The sequence below is a fragment of the Patella vulgata genome, chromosome 6 (assembly GCF_932274485.2).
Source record: "Patella vulgata chromosome 6, xgPatVulg1.2, whole genome shotgun sequence".
Classification (NCBI taxonomy): Eukaryota; Metazoa; Mollusca; class Gastropoda; family Patellidae; genus Patella; species Patella vulgata.
In genome coordinates this window covers 1585224-1596963 of record NC_065884.2, presented here as the reverse complement: position 1 = coordinate 1596963, position 11740 = coordinate 1585224, and positions in this window count along the sequence as shown.

Genomic DNA, 11740 nt, shown 5'->3' with positions numbered 1-11740 from the left:
GTTTATATTCCGAATCCCTGGCACCTGGGGGAACTCCAAATATTCATGGCCGGCATGAGGCATTTTCTGGTTATTTACTTTTATTTAGTGGGTAGATTCTCTCGGGCCTAAGGAGGATTACCCAAGCTCATATTGAAGATATATAATCCACCAAAAAACATTAGGTGGACTATATTTCCACGCCGAGGCTTAAATGGGGTTTGGCTGTCGGACTACTACTGAAATAGACGACCCGCCCCCTAAGGTGAACCTGTGCTGCAGGTTAAGAACATGACACCCAAATACCAAAAAACACCAACAGTTACTTCAATTTCATTTCACCATATTCCGTTTTGCAATGGATGCCCACCTGCTGAGTCCTCCAATAACACCAGCCATTCTATTACCCTTCCAATTATCTAAGGCATTCCAAGCTAAACATGGTACCCCAATAAAACAGGCTCACTACATCGTATTAGTATGACGAGATTCGCTACATCGTATTAGTTTGACGAGGCTCGCTACATCGTATTAGTTTGACGAGGCTCGCTACATCGTATTAGTATGACGAGGCTCACTACATCGTATTAGTTTAACGAGGTTCGCTACATCGTATTAGTGTGACGAGGCTCGCTACATGGTATTAGTTTGACGAGGTTCCCTACATCGTATAAGTTTAACGAGGTTCGCTACATCGTATTAGTTTGACGAGGCTCGCTACATCGTATTAGTGTGACGAGGCTCGCTACATCGTATAAGTTTAACAAGGTCGCTACATCGTATAAGTTTGACTAGGTTCCCTACATCGTATTAGTTTGACGAGGCCCGCTGCATCGTATTAGTTTGACGAGGCCCGCTGCATCGTATTAGTTTGACGAGGTTAGCTACATCGTATTAGTTTGACGAGGCCCGCTGCATCGTATTAGTTTGACGAGGTTCGCTACATCGTATTAGTTTGACGAGGCCCGCTACATCGTATTAGTTTGGCGAGGCTCGCTACATTGTATTAGTTTGGCGAGGTTCGCTACATCGTATAAGTTTGTATACGCACGCAAAACGTTTGATTTCCGCAAAATAAAAAGATCCCATCGATCTTAATTTGAGCACGAAACATTGTAATGCTCGAAACATTGTATGATGCATTGAAATCAAAAGTTGCGAGGTTAGCTACTAAATAACTGACCTTTAACCCTATCATCATATGAAACATCAACTAACTACCTTTATAACGAAGGTCATTATACACCTAACTAACCATATCTGTAACCAAGGTCATTGACATCCTTTCCCTATCTGTTGTCTATTGTGATTCAGTGGCCTGGAAACTATTAGTGTCAAATTGACATGATCCAGTGCATGAGAGAGAGAGAGAGAGAGAGAGAGAGAAATGGGGTTTAACGTCCACTCGACACAAACTAGGTCATTTTGGGACTAACATATGGTTTAATTTTATTTACATAATTAGCTTGCGCGTAGGGGTCTCTAGCAGTGGGAGGAAACCGTAGGACCCGGAGAAAACCCACGAGGTTGGACAGACGACCCTACTCCTTGCCACGTACAACCGGGGATTCGTTAAACCCCATTTCTCCCCCTCTCTTTACCAGGAACCAAGTTATCAAAACTTGAATCACAGCTGCGTCATCTATTGCAAGCGTGTAGTGTGGTCATCGTGCACCTAGAACGAAAAGATCAAATGTCACAAACCAAATATTATACAGACCATATAAGGAAAAGGGTAAATGTAAACGCGTAATAATAAATATTTCCTGTTTTCGGAGAAGCCATACTTTTCGTTTTTAAAAGGGTAGTAAGTAGTTTGGTGACATAGATATATGAAATGGTGTCTGACATATGGAATCGGAGTCTGACATACAGGATAGGGGTCTGTCATACGGAATAGAGCTCTGACATACGGGTCTGACATATGGGACATGGGTCTGACATACGGGATAGGGGTCTCACAACAGGAATTTTACGTGTACTCTGACCTGCCTTTCATTATTCATGGTGAATCAAATATCGCTTAGAAAAAAAATAAAATAAGGCAACACAAATAAAATAACTTGTTTCTCGGGCACCGCCCGCACGCAAAATTGGTTGCGCGTGCAGTCTATTTATTAGTCTTGATGAAAAAAAATAAATATGTAACGCCCGCCCGCACATCGACAAGCAAGTCGTAAAAAAAATATCCCGCATGTACCTACATCCGCCATACATGTATATCTATTCAAATGTATTAAAACTGATTCAGATGAACATGCTGTCTTTTTTATCCGAACAATGGCGAAGTTTGGCAGATTTGCCTTTTTTATTGATATCGAAAGAACCTCCATTTTGTATCACGTGATATTAATTACCTCCCCTGATAAACTAGAATTTGATTCGTGTTAAAAGTCATTGGCGACAATATTTCAATCATTCGATCGTAATCGGCTCATTATTGCCGGCTTCAGTCGGTCCTTGTTTGGAAAATCCTATTGATAAAATAATGAACCGTAGAACAGGTTAATTAATTATAGCTAAGAATACGATACGATGACGATAGTCGTCATAATGCATACCTTAGAATCTGGGTCATTATTAGCACATTTACGGTAGTTTCGATAATCCGGAAAATAATAATTGGATTACCGATTTGATGGTTTTACTGACCAGTTGTTAGTTAGATTTAAATAGTCATTCAATATAAACACCGGATAGAACACCGAATATCCTGAGAAACACACCGAATATCCCAAGAAACAGTATTTCCGGCAATCTCCAATACCGATGACACGGTGTGACATGCATTGGTTGGAATTCGGTAAATAATTATAAATAAACCGGCGATACTAGATTTAGTTTTAAATACTGTTTACCATGATTATTATTTTTGATACACCTGGTGAAAGAGGCTTAGTTTTTAAAAATATTGTTGTCTTTATGGAGGGCTATTACATAGTCGTATGGAATTTTATTTTAAACCAATTTCAATTATGTGAATTAAATATGGAAAATTATTTTCCTTTCAGTCAGTGTTCAGTCTCAGTGTTTTAGTAGACTTGATTTTGGGTTTATGTTTTAAGTATGTACAATAAAGTTGAATATAACGGAAAGCAAAAACGTAAACAAGTAATGACTTTCTCATTTAAAAAAAAAAAAAAAGAAAGACCGCCCTCCCGCCCCAACAATTTTCAGCAATAGCCAAATTTTATTTTGCACCATCAATGAGTAAAAAAAAAAAAGAAACCGCCCTCCCTCCCTACAGTTTCAGCTGTCAGTTGCCCGAGAAACAAGACATTTATTTTGTGTGGCCTAAAATAAATGTACATATATACACAGAGAATGCTGAATTCGGTTAAATTCCCCCCCCCCCCCCCCCCTGCGCAACCATGACCCTAACACCACAAAACTAGCTGTGTTTACGGTTATTTGACTGACTCTATTCATGTTAATACAGATAACGCGGTATCCTGTTATCCACCCACACCCCATCCCAAATATACAATAAGATGAAATAGCTATGTTTACCGACCCTATCTTGTGTAGGCGACCCTATACTTTTTTTGTCTCATTACCTAGCTGTTATAAATCTTTCTTTTCGTAGTTTTCTGTATTTATAACAATCAGAATAGACATTACTTTTCAAAACCTGACTAGGTAGGAGTAAATAATAAACACTTTACGATGACAAAGGCTATAGACTGCATGTGATTAAACAGATTATTTTATCGTTCAGTTAATTCTATCAAATCTTACACCCACACACAGGGGCGTACATAACGATTTTGTTTGGGGGGGGGGGTGTTTAGCCAAAATGCGACCGACTGATACACATACCCCCAGTACGAGTGAGAGTTTTCTAGGGGCCATGTGCAGAGCGGGTCTAGAAACTGGGAATAGGGGGTGGGGTGGGGGTGGTTCCAAATCTAGGGCGCCATCCACAATTCCACCCCACAATGAATATCAACAAAGTACTGGCTATAACATTAAAGCGATGGACACACACTAATCGGCGTCGAAATTCGCCTAGTGTGTCCACTGTCATTCGGCCGAATGATTCGCCTGAATCAAACAGGTTTGATATATTCGACCGAATTATATTCGCCTGGTGTGTCCGGTTCTCCGAAGTATTCGGCCGAATGTAGAATTCGTTAGCCAATCACCACTCATCATCCACTCATATCGAGAAGTCACGTGATTGTTTGAAGCCATAGACGCCGCCATGTTTAATCATGTGACGTGAAAGGTGACGCAATCGACTGGTGAATCGGGCGAAGCATTCGGCTAGTGTGTCCACCAATTCGGCCGAATAAAATTCGGCGCCGATTGACTCGGCTAATGTGTCCACTGCTTAAGCGTCCTAGTAGAACATAGACAGTATTGTATAATTATATAGTTGTTCGACGATCGTTGTTTCGCCGGAAAGCAGTTTTATGTCATATATGATGATTGTGCCTATAACACTGAGCAACCTGAGAAAATTTTGGAAAAATTGAGTCAATATCCTAGCACTTTAGGTCATTGCTGGGAGAAAGTCTTATGGACGAGAGGACCAGAAATGCGAGCCAATGGGACAGAATCTCGAGATCTGCCCCTGTCAATTTCGCCTGTTTTGCAAGAGTTGACATAACATTTGTATAGTCTGACGCCCCACGACCCACACACCAGAATAAATTTCCCTTTTTATAAAATGAAAGTCGATGACACCAGGAAAAGGAAATTAGTGGAAAACCATTTTATTAAAAAAATACGTTCCTCGACTTAATAGTCAATAAGTAACAATTGGCCATAAGCTTCATTAATTTTCTTAAATCTATCCCTTGATTATCTTCCACTCATTGTTTCTAAATTGAACCCATATACTACAGATTAACACACGTGTGTACATGTTTTCTATTAGTAATCGATATACTATGTAACCATAGACAATGGTAACTATAATATAGCAAATTAAAACCACAGTGTTACTATGTAAATATGTATAAATATACTATACTGTCCATCTTTATACAATAATATTATTTATGAATAGTCCCAAGACGGACGAAAAGTACTTAAAAATGTTACAATGTTATTAAACCAGTGTTGAAATCTTTTCATCATTTACCGTGAAACAAAGCGGTGCAGCTTTGCGGTTGTGCTAAAAAATTTGGATATATATATATATATATCCAGAAATATTAGCACAACCGTAAAGCTGCAGCAAAATATATTTTACACCCGAATTCATAAAAATGCAGTTTTAGTTATAATTAGTTATGCATGGGTTTATATTAAAATCAAACTCCATGCCAAGAAAGTACCACATAGTTCAGGTAGTTGGAATTGGCACAAGACCTCGAAAAGCTTGTTTTTAAGGCTTACCTCAACCCGAATTATTTGCTTGACCGGTCTGCACCCCTGGATATTCCGTCCGCCCGGAGTTACACCCTTCGTCACAAGCCATCACGAGAAAACGAACTCCGTCCGCCGCTTCCGCCTCCAAACTAGGGTGACCCACCATAAATAAATATCTCCATATATCTCGACAATTTCGCCACAATATTTATATATATGCCAAGCCTCAAATCAGTTTCACACAATTATAGTCACTAAATTAACGATCATGTTGTACTTAATAAGCTATGACCATTAATCATCTATAAATAATAGACTGAAAACTGGTTCCATGTGTCGTCCATAACATCCAGACACTCTTGAGTAAAAGATAGGTTACGTGCCCTTGTTTTGAAATTAGTCTCGCTTAACTAGTCTATCGACCATTCTAGGGCTGATTGACAGGTCGGGATAATCAAGACTACTTTTTTACGAAACATAACAGAAAGCTAGAACAAGAAATTGAATTTAGAAATGAGCACGTTAGCTAGTTAAACAATTGTTTTAAGAAGCTTGTAAAAGTAAAATGAAACTACTGCTAGTATCATGTTCCTGTCTAACCCGATTGCTTCAGAGATATTATTTGTACTAAACCAAAAGATGCCGCTTTTAACGGTACAGTTAATGATAAAGCGATTTAAAAAATGAAACGAACGTAATTTCTAAATCTGCTGTAATAACCAAGAAGCTTAATTTTACTGCTATTCAAAATCGTCAACAATAAATTTTTTACGGCTGTAATAGTTGATAGATTTGTAGAGAATTGCACGTGCCATGGCTATTTATAGTATCATACTGTCAGAAAGTTGGACTCGACACGGCGAATGTGCACGCTTCAGTGGTAGTCTCGAACTATCAGTGGTTGACTGTATTTCTGTAGGTGCATGGGTCACCCTATCCAAACCCAATGACCGCGATCGGTGTTACCAAATTCTTCTTACGTCCAGTGTACTTGGAGCCACGGTGGGTATAGACACTGGATCGCTAGTCTGGAGGTTGCGTGTTCGATCCTTGAATTGGCCAGAAAATTTATCGGGATTTTCCAACGTGGTTTCCCCTTGTCAGTGGTGCAGGACAGATGGCCCGACAGCTGTCTAGTCGTTCGGATGGGACGAAAAACCGAGGACCCGTGAATGGATTGGTATGCATGTAAAAGATCCCTTGTCAGTTGGATTTTGATATAAGAATAGGCCATAGTGGCGGTGTCCGAGCACATTTTCTCTTATAGCACACTGTGTGGTGTATGCTCGTCTTCATTAGCCTAGTCGGAGCAGAACAGTAGGACGCTAAACCCCATTTCATTTCATTTCACTTACTTCTGTACTTTAGTACGCGCTAAACCCCCTCGAAGGCCCGAACCACCCCTCACCCCTATTTCCAATAAATCTTTGCTGTAGCTTTTTCCATATAAAACGCACGTGTTAGACACCCCCCCCCCCTGTATCCAATTGAATCTTTGCTGTACCATTGTATTATGTAAAAAGCATGCGTTGCGTTGACAGGGCATGTCGTTATTTTACCATAATGACGATCGAAGCCAGTGACGCCATATTGGTTAACCCAAAATACAATCTAATTAAAATATAGATCTATATTTCGTTTCGTTTTTTATACTTCCGATGGCCTACACTACATGTAGATCTAACAAGTTATAGTGGGAGTTCACGTTCTATGACGTCAGGTACCAAGCAAGCGACATTTGACCCGATGGGTAGCAACGCATATAATAATGTAATATGAATGTTAATAAACTGATTTACATTCAATCGTTTCCGTTTTACTCTAATTTCAAAGCAGTTATGTTCGGCGAAATACGCCAGAAGTCTCAATCGAATGGTAATATCTAGCGACTGGCTATTCCAGTCTATACCGGTAGTATTTATTGCACATGCTCTCCAGATAAGAATATGGGGTCACCGTGTGACATGAATTGTCTAACCTGGTTCTTCGGGTCCCTTGTTACAAATTGAGCTAAAACGCATTATGGTACACGATTCGTGTCCCAATCGTAAAATGTTTATTTTGTCTTAAATAATGCATATCAGGAGCCCATCTTTTCCCGGTAAGATCACAACACCAATGTTGATAAACATTGACAAATAATTCATGTTTTCAATGTCGAAGGTTTTGGATGATAATGAGTTAGAGACTTAGCTACTTTAAATAACAACGCTTCCAGATCCAAGTGTAGTAAAGACAAGTAAAATCGAAATTTTGAACTATAAAAACGAAACGAAATTGGAACTGTGTTTTAATCAGATTGCCCAAAATATTAAAATTAATTGGTTATGTGCAGCGAATAAAACTTTTGTTTTAAAACGAGAATCATATAATACTTTATTATACCAGAGGGAATTTGTTTTAGGTGAAAGGCAACACATGTACAGATATAAATAATGAATAATTAAGTTATAATAAATCATGTAATTTCAATAAAGTTATAGAATTGAAAATAACGTCTCAAACAGAGTACAACGGATTGTAGAATATTGTATTTATTTCAATTAAAGACCTTGTGCGATTCTCGCGCTACATTAATCTTCTGCAAACTATAATATTGTGAGGTTGAATCCTTATTACGAATACCTGTCCAAAATGATTCAATTCCACCAATCTATTTTCCCCTATATAAAAAGGTAGTCGCTATCTTTATTTGCCGTGAACCAAATTGATGGGCCAGTTTTTAATCCGACTGAATTCAAGCCGATTTTTTTTTTTTGTTGTCTTAATTAAATGTTAAATAATTATTCTGAATACAGTAGGTCTACATATTGGGGTGGATTCATCCGTGAGAAATTTGATATCTTCCTAAAAATGAAAATCACAATCGATACAGCAAGGATTAAAATATATATTACATACACATTAAAATGTCATGACTTCGGTTCAAATGAAATATAAATAAGACAAAGCTTTATGGATATAATAATAATCAAAATCAAATAAAACATTATTATTTCATCAAGCCTGGTCAATTTTGTCCTGTAAATAGGAGAAGTTTTTGATCTAGCGACTTTTAGTCTTCATGTTGTGTCGCAATGATGCTGTGTATTGTTTTTCTGTATAAAAATATATGATTTGCAAATATTTCTTGAATCTAAGAGGGCACAGAAATGAAATGCCCGAACAAATTCCATCGCGACTGCGAAGCAAGGCTTCAGGAGTATGAGAAAATTAGACGGCCACGACCGAGTTTTCCTGTCATTCCGTTCCGAAAAACTGATAAAGCCAATACTGATGAGACACGAGAGTGACGCTAGACATCAATTCCCAAAAAATTATTAAATGAATAAACCAAAAACAATCGCACAATGCAGAATTTCATCCGACCTTTTATTTTGTTGACTAGCAGGCAACGGGATTTTTCCCAACACAATATTATATTACATGGAGCGGCACGCCATATCGTCAACGGAATTAATTACAAAGACCCTGTTTCGGGTTAACCAAAATGGCGTCAATGGCTTCACCAAAATGACATCATGCCGCCTCCACGTCATTAAAGCTTCTTGGTTAGACTCCTCCACCCCCACCTCCCCATATCCAATACATCTTTGCTATACTTTTGTATTATATAAAAAGCACGCGTTAGACCCCTCCACTCCCGACCGCACCCAACCCACCCAACCCCACCCTCCCTATATCCAATACATCCTTGCTGAACTGTTGTAATAATCTGAAAATAACAGAACTATTTTTGTGATCTCATTTCTCTCAAAATATGCCAACACGAACCTGTTCTTGATAGTTTCTGGAATTCCACATGTTTATAGAATATGACCAAGTTATTCATTATCGTAGCTGGAATTCAACATGTTTATAAAAAGGTCCATCGGAACAAATTGAAATTAATATTAGAGGAGGAGGGGAGGGGATGAGGTACGTTCGGCCTGCCCGCGGGAAGAAAAATTAAGCTAAAGTACAAGTAATAATTCATGACAATCCATACAATCCTAGATTAATCTATAATACAGGTGGTTGGGGAATTTTTTCAACAATAGGAGATGTCACAATTTTTATCTGATTTAAAAAACCGTTGAAATATATCACTGTTACACCGTAATGATGATTGAGTACGACATCGGACAGTTTACAGAAACTGTCCGACAAAATCGCCGCTCCTCATAAGCAAATAGTGTAAAAGTATGGTATATCAAGGTTGTGGACCCTCTAGAGGTCACGATGTTGATCCGATTTTGATGAAACTTAAAATATCTGTTTATAGATATGACCCCGGTTTTCATCCCATTCGAACGAATATACGTTGTCAATTGCCTTGTCCCTTGCCACGCCCCCGTCCTGCACCACAGATAAAGGGAAACCATGCCGGAAAATTCCGATAAATCTTTTTAGCCATCATCGGGATCCAACAGGGACCCCCCAACGTCTTACTCACTGAACAACCTCGTCTCCCCTTTCAGTGCAGACTAATATTGTTTTACAGGAATCGATGATAGAGCAATGTTTGCTAGAGATGTCACGACAAGCACAAGAGTCGTATCTTACAGTACATTTGATAGTTCATTGAACAACGACAGAAGTTCCGAAGAGAAATCTCTGATTTGTGATCGCTTGTTCGACGAGATGGAGAATTATTTTCTATCCAACCATCCTGAGGATTTTAAAACTGATTTTTTTACAAACACAGTCTATGTTCATAAAGAATAGAGAATAGAATTTGTATACAAATTTGTTATAATATGATATTGTAAAATATCTAGAATATTAAAGGTCATTTACACGAACTACTATATTTGTTCTGGACCGTTCAACTCTAGCAACAGAAATATTTGGTTCATTAATATAGACATTTGGGTTGAAAATATGAAAAAGATATGCTTTTGTTAAATACTGTATGAAAGACTCCAACAGTTATTTATATCTGGGGATAGTTTATGGCCCATTGATCTTAACAAATACGGGTAACATTTCCAGCTTTCGACACGGCAGATCCTTCTATTCTTTGTCATAGACTTTATTTTGAAATTCGGTATTAGTGGCTCTGCATTTTAGCTTTAGAAAGCAATCTTGTGGGTAGAAAACAATGTATTTTAGTTAAGTGTCGTCTGAATCTACTTTATCATCTGGAGTTCCTCGAGGTTCTGTTCTTAGTCCGATTTTATTTACTCTGTATGTGTCACCATTAGACGATATGGTCAAAAACTAAGCTTTCATTTGTATGTAGACGATACCTCTTTACACCTAATGTCAACCCTTTTCTAAATGGCCTTCAAGATTGTGATTTAAACAGTTCGAATTGTCACATATTGTCAATTAAGACAGGGGGGAAGCCTTCTCAACCTCCAGGGTTTATTCAACCTTCGGTGGAAGCGGAGCTTAAACAAACAACAACAACCACACATATTGTCAATTGAGAGATATGGATTGAACTGAATCAAAAAGACTAAAGCCAAATACCACCACTAGCGGCTATAATTTCCCGTTTCTGTACAGTTAGCTGACCAATGGTCCCATTAAACGATTAGTCACTGAGTAAAACTTACATCAAAACAGTGGCCATTCACGTGAGGAGGGCTATTAAACTATTGGCCATTCCGCATATAAATTTCGTACCTTTATCTTCATGTTTAATACCCGGATCAAAGGCCAGATTATCCAGTCCTGTTGTATGATTTGATTCCATTTCTGCTGTATGATTTGATTCCATGTCCAACTAGTAAAACAACAGTTGAATCCGTCTAGATGTAGTATTTACAATCAGATAAATGCGGGCAAACATACAGGGTTTATAGTATACTATTCAAAAAAAGTAGGGGATATTTGATTTTGGGGGCATAATACTAAAATATGCAAATGACTACGAAAAAAGTCACTATAGAACCTAACAGAAGAAACATTTCCAGTTACATGTGACGCCCAAACGCACCAATAGCTACCGCATGGAATGCAGGTGATGCTTGGGATCATCATGGGGGTCCAACCCAAGATTTGCACGACTCTGACTTTGAATGTTACAGTCATTGTGGCATTGAATTCCAGGGTGGAAACATCAGTTTAATTGTTTTAGTGACCAGAAAACAAATTTTGATATGCGTCGGCTTACCCAAAATGAAAGGTTACGTGCCCTTGGCATGCTACAGATCGGCACAACACAGGCGGTTGTGGCGCGGACGATGAATGTTTCTCAGTCTGTCATAAGCAGGCTATGGTCCAGAGACCGTGATACACAATCTGTACAGGACAGACCACGCTCAGGTCGACCAAGGGCGACAACTCAAGCCCAGGATCGATTTATCCGTACGTTGACCTTGAGAAATCGTGTCATCACAGCAAATCAGATCAACGTTCGTCTTCAAACAGACACCGGTGTGAGAGTGAGTGGCCAGACGATTCGGAATCGACTGCATAAGGGTCACCTTCGCGCCCGACGTCCTCGCGTGAT